The sequence below is a fragment of the Pinus tabuliformis genome, chromosome 6, assembly GCF_031772625.1.
Source record: "Pinus tabuliformis cultivar Carrire ecotype Pingquan chromosome 6, CPIR1, whole genome shotgun sequence".
NCBI classification, from domain to species: domain Eukaryota; kingdom Viridiplantae; phylum Streptophyta; class Pinopsida; order Pinales; family Pinaceae; genus Pinus; species Pinus tabuliformis.
Window position 1 is genome coordinate 1,506,455,475 of NC_142292.1, and position 12,747 is coordinate 1,506,468,221.

A 12,747-nucleotide genomic window follows, 5' to 3' on the forward strand; every position below is an offset into this window, starting at 1 on the left:
AAGGGCATTTTTTGAAAAATGCCAAAAATATGGCATCTCATTGAATCCGAAAAAGTCTTTGTTTGGGCTTGAAGAGGGTAAACTATTAGGACACATAATTTCTAAGGAGGGAATTAAAATAGATCCTAGCAGAATAAAGGAAATTCAGAAAATGGATCTTCCAAGAAACAAAAAGGAGATTCAATCATTTATTGGCAGAATAAATTTTTTAAGGAGATTCATCCCCAATTTGGTAGAGATTTTAAGAGCAATCACAGACATGTTGAAGAAAGAGAACGAAGGTAAGTTGACCAAAGAAACAAAAAAAAAAATGTGGTAAAATCAGCCCTATCCTGTGCTCCCGTTCTGATTAGCTCAGACTATACTCAAGATTTTATAATTTTTTCCTTTGCTTTAGAGCACAGTATAGCCGTTGTCCTAATGCAAAGAAATCAACAAGGTGAAGAGAAATCAATGGATTTATTTAGTAGGACTCTCAGAGATGCTTCCTTGAAATATAAAATTATGGAAAAATAGGCCTTTTCTTTGGTAAAATCCTTGAAGGACTTCTGGGTGTATATGTTGCACTTGCCCAATATTTCTTATGTATCAAGTTCTACTCTCAAAGACATTCTTACTCAAAATGATCCAGAAGGCAGGAGAGGGGAATGAATTTATTCTATATTAGAATATGATCTAGAAATTAAACCCGCAAAGTTAATCAAAGGGAAAGGACTAGCGAAAATGATGGTAGAGTCAAATATGCATGAACGTGATATTAATTTCTTGGTTTCCATGTCAGAAGAGGAAGACTCATGTGAAACTCGGAAAGTGTTGGAGAAATTTGTTGTTTCTCCATGGCATTCAGACATCACGTATGTGTTGTAGAACTTACAAGCACCTCTAAGTTTGACTAAAACTAAATCTCGGTTCCATAAATTGAAGGCTGTAATGTGTCATGAATTAGTTTTCATATTGGAAAGACCCCATTGTTATGTTGCTGAATTGTATGCTTCAAGATGAGGCAAATAAAACAATAGAATAATTTCATAAAGGGGATTGTGGCAGACACCTATTTTGAAAGACCACTACAAACAAGATCTTGAAGGATGGATTTTATTGGCCAACACTACTTGTTGATGTATACAACAAGTTGGTTAGTTGTTATGAATGTCAAGCTTTTGAAGCAAGAAAAAGTTTTCTCCCGCTCCCCATGAAACCCATTGAAATTGAGTCACCCTTTTAGTAGTGGGGACTTGATTTCATAGGAGAAATTCACCCAGCCTCATCTTGAAAATAATATTTCACGAAGTGGATTGAAGCAGTCCCAATGTAGCAGGCTATAGATGTGGTAATCATTTGATTCTTGGAAAGCAACATATTGTTTAGGTTTTGCTAGCCATAGAAAATCGCCACTCACAATGTTGTTGCCTTCAAATCTAAGAAGATGGTGGATTTTTGTCATAAATATCATGTCACGCTTGGTCACTCAACGAATTATTACCCTGAGGGTAATGGTTTGGCCGAGTCTTAAGATAAAATTCTCGTAACATAATCAAGAAAATGTTGCAATAAAACAAGATAATTTGGCATAAAAAGTTGGTAAATGCATTGTGGGCTCACCGGGTAAGCAGAAATAAATCAATAGTCATGTCCCCTTTTCTGTTAGTATATGGAGTAGACATTGCTTTTCCTTCTTTGCTAGGAATTCCAGTGATGAAATTTCTTTAGGAAGCCAAGGTGGAACCAAATGACATACACAGAAGAATCAACCAAATGATCCAATTATAGCAGAGAAGAGAAGAAGCTTTCAAAAATACCTTGGCAATACAACATTTGAGCAAGAAAAACTATGACAAAAGGACTAGAGCATATGATTTTCAGAATGAAGATTTGGTTTTGAAGTGGGATGCTCATAGAGAAGAGAAAGGAAAGCACAGGAATTTTGAAAATTTATGGAAAGGTCCCTTCAAAATTGCTTATTTCCACGGAAATAATGCTTACCTCCTCAAAGACTTGTCTAGTGAATTGCTTGGATGTGGGCCTATCAATGGAAGATAGTTGAAGCATTTTCTCATGTGATTTTCAGCTGATACAACAACTAATTCATTATACATACCAGTTTCCTTTTGCTATAACAGGTGTGGGTAATTATCTTTGGAACTTGAATCCCTAGGAGAAGTCCCTAAGGTTCGAAAACTCAGTTGCCATATGTAAGTGAGTTAGTCAATTTTGATCTAGTCGTTCAAGTTTGATTCAGTCAGTTTCGTTTTCAGTTAGTCAGTTAATTTGCAATTTTAGTTTTTGAATCCATTGCCCAATGGTTAGACTACAAGTCTGCGGTGTTCTTGGAACCTCACTAAGAGCTTTCCATCCTGTGTGGAGCCAATTTTAGGGTCCTAGTGCTAGGTATTAAATGTCTCTGACTTGTTTATTTTTCCTAAGATCTCGTGTAATAATTTAGCCTATGTCACTATTGTGGTTACAACCTAAAAGTTATTGTCTAATGTCATTATTAGTGTTCCAGAAAAGTACTTACCAACAAGACATAACAAAATCTGAGTTAATCATGATCATCAAGTTATTTGTAATGAGGTTCTAAGGATCTAGGTGTGGTCAGTCATTGGTCAAAGCTACAAAAAATACAAGTTGTTTCATTAGTAAGGTTCTGCAATCTAAGTTAGGGGTATATCATCATACCATTGTTGATTTAATGATCTATTTTCCCTACATTACTTCCATTACAGGCTTCATTTACATCATTACATATTTCATATGCTTTATTCCATAACATCATATCACTGCATTACATTATACACCTACACATTACATTGCATCCTACACATCACATTACATTTTACTTTTATTACCCCACTACACTACACTACCTTTCATCATTACCCCACCTAAGCCCCTAGTTCCTAATCATCACTTTTTCCACTACCTATGATACCCCCATAACCCCGACTATCATTACAATGGGTGTATGAGAACGATAATCATGATTTTCCAAAAGTTCCACATGTGACTATGGTAAATAAGGCACACCTTTGAATTCATTTTCATTGTTTTTTTCCCTCCATTTTTGCCAAAACAATGCACCTTTATGAGAGGAAATTGACACGGTGTTTCATTACGAAGAGATGAAGGGGAGCCAAAGGTGTTTTCAAGTTGTTTGTACAATTTCTGAGAGATTCCATCTATGGTGTTCGTTGGTGGAGTTCCATTTCCTAACAACTAGACAGCCTAAAGCTACACACCCTCTCCACAAATACTACGCAACCATCCCATGTTCACTGCAAAGACTGCATTGTGCCAAAATTGGTATTTATTGTGATTTGAGGTAGGAGGAATCATAACCCAACTTTTTGTTTTTTTTTTAAATCATAACTTAGAAAACAATAGTAGCCCTAATACATTTTTCTCCTACTCGTAACTATTATGCAACACTTGTATAGAGTCTCAAATGGAGTGTGAAGTCACAGTGAGCATTTTGGGTTTGCGTTGTCTGTGTAGGGTCAAGTAAGCTGAGTCACAGGTATTGGAATGTGTGTAAAGTGGGTGGGCTCATATATATTTCATACGCAACACTTGCATTGACAGGTAGAGACCAATGCATTTTGTTTGTCAACAACGCACACATAGTGACCCTTTGCGCTATGTCATAAGAGCCATCAAGCTGTCGTCCAGTTACTTACGTGTGTTGTTTCCTTCTATCATCTTTATTCCATTGTATACTTATCCACATTGCATAGCTCCTCATTGTTTCCACTCAGCCCTACATTTGTCTATGTTGTCACCCTTTCACAATGCCTTTTCCACGAGAGTAGGCCACAGTGTTTTGAGCAGTGTGTTGTTATTGAAAACTATCACATGGCAAGCTCACCCAACCGAAGTAAGTCCAATGGAGGGGACGTGGTTCACATTGAACCTAGGAGTTTAGACATGGTCAATTCAGACCCAATAGTGAGAGAAAATTTTGAACAGGTAGGGTGTGTCTAGTTTTGTGAGAAGATTCAGACTCATGGGCATCATGCCCAGCTGGCCAATATGTTTGCACAAGGCTTCAAATATGAAAAGGTTAAACTGGGTGATTTTGAATTTGTGGTGACTGAAGAGACTATCTCTCAGGCCACAGGAATCCCTCTGCAAGGCAAGAGTTGGTTTAAGGGAAGAGAGCTAGATGCTGCACATTTTAAGGAGTTTGTCAAGCCTCAGTTTAAGAACAAATATGCTACCACCTTCCCTAGAACTTATTTTCTAGACCAACATAGTCAACTCCTGAAATTTATCCAACGATACTTCACATGTGAAGGTCGATTCAGCATAGTCTACCAGTATCACATTAGAATTCTCATGCATTTTACTGGTAGAAGGAGTTTAAATTTACCTTATTACCTCCTTAAGAGTTTGGGGAAAATGGCAAAGAGGGTGCAAGCAAAGGGAGACAAACATCAGTCCAGCCTGTTCCATTTCTCCCTCATTAAATTGTTGGTGTTACATGAAATTGAGAAGAGGAGCTTATCATGGGATGAGTTTCTAGTAAATGTGGGTCTCCTATCATATATCGCGATTTCCCCAGAGAAGACAAGAGAAAGACATAAGACACAAGAAAAACAAGAGGCTCAAGAGGCACCACAAGCACAAGAAGAGGAACCTGAGGTAGAGAAAACATTGAAAGAAATAATGGAAGAGAGGAAGCTCAAGACCAAGGGGAAGGGAAAAACTCAACCAACTCAAGAGAATCCAAAATCACCATTTCATCTTAGACTGAGATCAAGGCTAAGGGCTATATATTGCAAACAACAGTCAACCAAGAATTCAACTCCACCAACTATTGATATCCCTGAAGACACACCCGAAAAGGATATAGTGGAGGAAACTGATGAGAAAGTGTATGAACCAGAAAGATAGATAGATCAACCAAATGTGCAACGACATGTGCAAGTGTATGAACTAGAGGTACAACTACCAAATATAAATTTACCAAAGGTACAAAAAAAGAGCAGATGGAAGGACAAGGTGTGTAGGAGAAAGATAAATAGGTTGTGCTAGAAAAACAAGAAAAGGGAAAACATGTTATTGATGTAGAATAGATGGAGGAGCTTAGAGTGCTACACAGGAAACCAATGAAAATATTAGTAGCATCCAATTGGAAAAAATAAGTCAAGGGAGCCTTTGAGTCAACTGAGAAGCCATCTTTTGATGACTAGAAGGAGTACCATAAACTCTTTGAAGAAGTTGAAATATTTCAGTAGAAACTAGACCAGTGAAAAGGAATTTATGAAAGACACAAGATAAACATCACCCGAATCCTCAAGGAAGATGACCACCGGGTGTTTGAAGCTGTAGGGGCCATTGAAAGGGCCAAAGTAGTTTTAAAATGGACCCTCCCTATGCTTGTATAGGTAAATCATTACTACACCATGATTTTGATCATGAGGAGAAGAGTGAGACTAGTAAAGCAAAGACTAATGAAGGCTCAAGAAGAACTCAAAAAAATTTAGACAGTTGTCTATTGAACTGCGTGTAGAGGTACCATCCCAACTAGTGGAAAGGGCTAAAGTACACTAACCACCAACAAAGGATCAATGCCAGCAAGTGGAGGGAGGAAACCCAACCACTAGTGACTAAAGAAAGCCTTTAACAAGCAAGAAAAGGAGGAGGTAATTTTATTCTTTGCACTTGGTTTTAAGTTTTTCTCATTTAATCTATTTTGTAACCAGTTTTGTGAAGCCAAGGGTCCCTCTAAGACCTTGAGAGATTTTTTTTGGTGTTGTTGGGTATCATTTTGGTGGAGTCTATTGTTTACTAGAAGTATAAAGTAGCAATGATGGATATAAAGAACTTTGGTATTTTGGAGCGGGAAAAATAGCTATACACAAGGAATTTGAATTTTTCTACCTAACTGCTACACAATTGTTGCACATTGCTACACAATGATTGATTAGGCAGGTTCTGGAAGGTGCATGCATGGAGAAAGACACATGTGGGGCCTTAAACCATCTCAGTAGCTTTGTCACCGTTCTCCTGAACTCACCTCAATAGTCACATCCTATAGCCACATCATATTGGATTGCATTCTGGAAATGCTACGTAATTCTTGAAATTAAATGTCTCTTGTTTTTCTGTTAAAGATGGACTTTTCTAATTTTTTTAAGTAATAAATGGATCAAAAGAAATAAGATGGTTGAAGGGATTAGATAAAATGCATGCTTTTTGTTGTTTTACTTTCAGTTTAATTTCAGTCTTAAAACACATATTTTTCCTATTATGTTAGTTTTGATCCACTGAGTGGATACATTGAACCTAGTACAAGTTTTTACCATGTAATTTTGTATTTAAACTAAACAACAATATGAAGGAAGGGTTCGATTTATGAGAGAAGGCTATTGTGTTGTGGCTTCATTGTGGTAAATTTTCAGCGTTGTGTATGTTTAGTTATTTCAGAGATTCCTGTGGTATGAATTCTAGCTATTGTTATCTCCTTATGTGTTATACCATTTATTTTTCATCTTTAAGCAATTGTTAAACAATTTTTCCTTTCAAAAGTTGTCTATTAATTTTTTGGATAGATAATTGTTTGACTGTCAATTTCGTGATGGAATACACTATACTTAAGTGCTCCATCCTCACTTTCTTCCCGATATTTAATCAGAGTTTATGTTGCAGAATTCATGTTGTTTTAATGCTCTGTACATGTGGTTAAGTATCGTCATGTTTTCTATTATTTCTTCAGAGTTCATTCAATGTATTTTTTAGATGTTGTAGCCTAGAGACATATCTACCTTGCCTCTGTCGCAATAGATTTACATGCATGCACTGATGTCTTGTGTTAGGACCTGAACAATTGTCTCATGCAATGGCCCTCCCCCTTAAGTTTTTCAACCACTATTTCAATCAAATTACCCAAACAAAACTCATCTCTATGATATGTCACTCTATTATATTTTGTTTTATATTTGTACAGTTTCAAGGGAGAGAGCCCCCTCCAATCAGAAAGGGCTAGTTTCTAATCCAAAGAGGCTTATGGTTACTAGTGTAAACCTTTCGAGCCTAGAGGCTAAATTATAGGTTGATAACAAGTCATACTAGTAGTAATGGGAACGAAAACTAGGCACGATGAACAATGAGTCCCTGTGGAACAAGATCTAGTTGTAGTGGAAACCCTCACTGAGATAGAGAGGAACTTTGAGAGGGTGAATTTGGATAGCCCAAACATCAAGATTGATGACCTTCCTCCTCGTATTAGAGGTGTACAACAGGTGTACTTGGGCATATTCATTTCCTGTTATGACGAGTGGCTCATGCCATCATCTGTTATTACGAGCATCATTATTAATCTCTAGGAATAGAGCTAGACCTTTTGTTTTGGTATATTGACATGTTCAGATAATAAAGGCCACCAACCTCATATGTATTAGATGACATTTTTTGTAAAAATTCAAAACTTTTTATAAACATTATGATTAATGGGAACTACTTCTATTTAGTTGACTAATATTGTACAATATCTAAATGATTATTGTTTTCCTTTTAAAAATGATGCAAATGTTGATTTAACATATAATTTTTCTATTCTTGAGTTAATGTATTTAAATGTCCTTGAATGCATTTGTATCCAATGTAATTGAATTCTCTTTCCAAGAGACATACCATAAAAACAACCTTAACAATGAAGAACTTCAACTAAATAAATGTGACTTAAGTGTAATACTATGAGTTGAGAAAACAATATGACGATTAAACTATGAATACCAAATGAAATAGGATCAAATCACAACTCAATGATGACACTATATTTTACAGTATTGTTCATTGTTCAACCAAGGCATATTCCATGTAGACTCACTAACTCATCGGTGGGCGAATAGATGGCCCAAGATACAGAAGAAATATTACAAGTACTATGACTAGCACCATCAATGTAGCCAATGTAAATTTGAAGGAGCGTTGACATCTGCAAATCAATTGTATCATAAGATAAACATGAGAAATAGAACAGGTTGGTAAAAAATAAGTAAAATTTCTGCACATGTAAAATATGATACAACAATATACAATGTACTCATGCAATGAATTAAGCATATTACCCTTTCATGTAAAGCCCATTTCTGGGCATAGCCAAAGGAATACCATCATAGTCAACTACCTCATAAGCACCTTTCGCAAGTGCATGTTTTACAATATATGGACCATGCCACATAGGTTCGAACTTACCAGCTCCCAACTTATCGTGTTATGGATTGTAAACCAAGACCAAGTCACCTTCTGAATTATGATGATTTACATTTCTATCGAAATGATCCTTAATATGCTTCTTATGAGCCTTGCTAGCTAATTCAGCATCATGACAATTTTCATCTAAACATGCCATGCATAAAAAATGTTCCTCCTTTGCAGAAGTAGAAAGGAGTAGTTCAATTGCTAGCTTCAGTGATGAGATTTCACATTCAATAGGTAAGACTACTACTAGACTGTAAACTAACTAAAATGGTGTAAAACAAGTTGTAGCTTTTACAGAGCTCCAATATGCCCACAATGCTGAGAAAAGAATTAGATGCGAGTTTCACTTATGAATTCCCATAATCTGTTGAAGAATAGTGGTTAAAATGTTTTTCACAGCTTCTACCTGGCCATTGGCCTACGACTAGTAGGGATTCAGGCTATTGTGATGTAAGCCCAACTTCGAAATAAGTTTGCTCATCATAAAGATTTGAAAATGGCTGCCATGGTCCATGATGATCGCCTATGGGATGAAAAACTTAGAAATCACATGATTGAATATGAAAAGAATAGTGATTTCACCATCATTCCTATATGTATACATTACCTTGGCCCATTTTGTACAATAATCCTCACTTACGATAATATACACATTTCCCCCTGACTGAGTGAGGGTTACATGTAATGAAATCAATGCCCCATTTTGCAAAGGGATCGACAACAATGATTGTAAGAGTAGAAGAAGGAGAATAAGACATTTTGCGATGATAAATTTGACAATTATGACATTTCTAGATCACAGTAATATCTCTTGGTAATATAAATGGAAACATAAGTGGAAAGGTTATCTAGTACAAGGTTCATCATACATCTAACAGAAGGAAACATTTGTTGATGGGGATAATTTAGATTGTCAAGATTATTTGATGTAATCTTCTTCGAAATGTTCATCAAACAAGAGAGGAAGCATGTGTTTCATCAAGAATTCCAAAATTGTGGAATTCATGGCATCATGACATAGAGGTGAAGCAGATCAAGGGATTGAAGCTCTTTCAATCAAGGAAGTTGTTGCAGGAAGTCTGGATGACCCAATGAAAAATGAGGTATGTATTCTTACATTTGATATTGTACAAGTCATGTCATATGGTTTCTTGTAACATCAATTAATGTTAAATATTTAGATCATGATAAAAAAAGAAGGATTTCCTCCCTCGAAGAAATGCAGGAATGCATGAGTCATACACCCACTAGATGAAATCAAAATAATATGTTCTCATGTGAAGTATGACGTGGTTGAAAAGAATTGAGGAACTTTGATTGGAAGCTCATAGGAATGAGATGTGTGACGAAAGGAAGGAAGATATCATAAAAAATGAAGCCATGGTAAAGGCTATCAACATCTGAAAAAACCAAGAAGATTTGACTAGGATATCTCGATGGAAGATATGAAGACTCTCATGAAGTATGAAAAATAAATTGACCCTTGACAATATATATATATATATATATATATATATATATATATATATCTTTTGTATATGTGTCGATATGTGTGGCGGATGTTGATGGAAACTAGAAGATGTTATGATTAAAGACAATCACAATGGCAGTGTTGATTTTAATGCTCATTCCTTTCTTTTTGAACAAATATCTAGATATGTTTATGTAGGGCTTCCAAGGGAAGATATGTGGATATATTCCACCACCGATGAATGTGTAGTATGATTAAAGATCGTTAAGTAAACATGGCATGAATAAAGAAGCATGGAATGAAGGAAGGTGAGATATAGATTGATAGATCACTTTCCGATGATGACATGGTGTTGAGGGCCCCGAAGTCGGGTCGACAACAAGGGGGATACCCACCCGGTCCGGAACCTGGTTGGCGGCTCCTTTCCTGTTTGGAGTAGCGGGTCCGACTGGGGGTAATGGGACCAGTTTCCCAATGTGAAGGGTGTGCGTGTGTGTGTAGAGTTTGATGATATTAATCTAAAGGTTTCTCTAAGCTGGTCTTAATCTAACTGCTAAGCTAACTCTATGCTAATGTAATCTAATGAAGAGAAACAATACATCTAGTCTACGCTAACCCGGGGTGTTTTCTTTTGTTATGCGATCTAGAAAGATTTCAAACAACAGCTGGTAATAAAGATCATTCAACTGTTATCAGAATATAAATCAATAAAGATAAACCGTTCTGCATAAGAAGTTAGACAGAAAAGTTGTGAACAGCATATCGCATAAACAGTTTTCTATATGTCAAGCATAAATAAATGACCCCACCGTACAGAAGTGCCAAATGGTAATACAGACATTCATACAGTAACATATAAAGAACTCAACTGCATATCACTTTAGGAATACTAGCAGAATTTAGTCAAGAGATAAAAGTACCATTTATGACTGATTTCACTAATAAACTTCAAGCAATAATGATTTATTTCTACTTGTTCTAATATCTGCTAAGAGTACAGAAGTGCAACATCAGTAACAGACATTAAAATGCAAACATAAATAAATCTCGATCCATCCATTCATCAAAAACCTCCTCTGAGGGTGCAGAAGTGCATGTTCTGAGGACAAGTTTTTTGACAGATTCCGGACCCTTCTCTAAATGCCATGAGAAGGGTTAAATACTGCTAACTAATCAATCTTATTTACACGAAATTAGGGAATCGGCTTCAAACGACCGCCTTTTACTAAAAGCAAATTTATTTCTAAAACTTTAAATCTAATTTCTGACCGTTTCTGTATATTCTCTTTAGTGCTGTCAACAGCGCAACGTTTTCCTGGGCACAGTCGGCTGGCCGCCTTCTTCTTTCGCTCGGGAGATAAAAGTGGAAATAACAAGAGCTGGCACTTCCTTCTAACAGACCAGAAGATATTTTCGAAAACCTTTCTCTAACTGGGTGTATTCGCCGCGTGTATACTTAGCACAACCCAGGTTCTTCTCGAACTGATTTTGTTGTTGCTATTCCGGTTTCTGGTCGTGCCAATGACTGAGTGAGTTAGGAGTCGTGCTGTATGGGAAACTCCCTGTGTCGAGAATTTCTTCCGTTCTTTGTTCCAGGCTTTTCTGGGGCGTCTTCTTTCTCATGCGCTTCTTTTTCTGCTTTACCACGTCTGAGCTTCAGGATCTTTTGTGAACACGCTGCTTTTGTGCGCTTTTGACTCTGAGTCCTGGATAGTCTAATTCCATCAGTGCCGGTTGGCTTCTAGTCTGGAACCCGCGGTCCTGCTGCATGCGGCATCCATTTGTGGAGGCATCTTCTCTCTGCTGTCTGATTGGCACTTTCCCTTTTCCTTTAGATATTTCCTGCATATAAATTTATATTAGTTGCGTGTCTTGCAGTCTACGCAAAGAAGAAGGGAAATGAAAAGATTGACATGAAAGCATTAAACTCTAATGAATGCATAACCCTGACATTTATCATGACTTGACTCTTCGAAAAATGCGATGCAATCATTCCTGGATACTCAAGCATGCGGTCATTAATTTCCTTTAAGGCGCGCGCTTAAACTTGGGTCTATTGGGTATGTCGGAGAATTCGTGCGATGAGTCTTTTCATATCGCAGATCGCCGATATCGCCGATCGCAGATCGCTGTCATCGCTGATCGCTGGTCGCTGATCGCAGATTTTATTCAATGGTTTATGCTACCTAGTGCGACGTTTGCGATGTGCGATATCGCATATCGGCGATCGGCATTTTTGAAGGTCTTCTTTTTAGAGGGCGCTTGGGATGCATGCGATGCGATGAATTTCGCATCGCTCTTTCGCAGTTTTGTTTTCCGCGCCTGGGTAATGTTTCAGCCTTCCCTTGCGATGCGATTTAAGCCTTAGGGAGAAAATACAAAAATTTAGAAAAATATTTTTGGGATTTTTCTTTCAGGGTCCCCCCCTTTGCTCGATGTTATTGCTAATATCGAGCAAAGAGGGGGGGGTTGTTGGTGACCACAACAATGGCGATTCACTGTGAAGAACCAGTTATCTCTGCTTGTTCTATTGCACTTTCACTTCCAAAACAGAAAAAAATTTCTTATGTCTAAATTTTGTTATGGACAGATAGAGTATTACCCCTTATCCCGTCAATAATGTTTCGTCACAACTTTTATTTCATTCCGACTGTTTGCTCCCTCTGGGTTATTTCTTGTATTCATACCTAGACATTACTCAGTGCTTTTCAAAGACAAAATAAGGTCTTCTCTGCGTACTGGCTTTGTAAAATATGCTCATTTGTCGTAGGTAGAGCCTCTGCTGCCCGCAAGCGTCCATAGCCTCGACAGGGTTACCATGTTATCCAGCAATGATCCTTTTTCCTGTTTAAGGTTATTTACAACATACCAGAGAAAAATCCTTTTGACACTTTTTTTCTTTCTTTTTGATTTTTTTATTCTCTAAATAACAGTGTCTTGGTTTGGTGGCCAAATTATGACACAGTGATTCACTTGATTTACACTTTTGCTTAACAAGCTGGCTCGTGATGAGACCCCTTGTCTTTTGATTGCAACAATCTTGAGTCGTTGCCCTGTTTTGGTAGACAGTA

At 37.1% G+C, this 12,747-nt stretch overlaps 1 long non-coding RNA gene across 1 annotated transcript in view; it reads right to left on the minus strand.

The window, feature by feature from the left end:
* Positions 1–7,791: 7,791 nt before the first annotated feature.
* Positions 7,792–12,747, minus strand: part of LOC149264375 (uncharacterized) — a 44,792-nt gene continuing 39,836 nt past the window's right edge. Inside the window, exon 3 of the long non-coding RNA XR_016250072.1 lies at positions 7,792–7,939. This is a non-coding gene — a long non-coding RNA (uncharacterized LOC149264375). The remainder of the gene's footprint in view (positions 7,940–12,747) is intronic.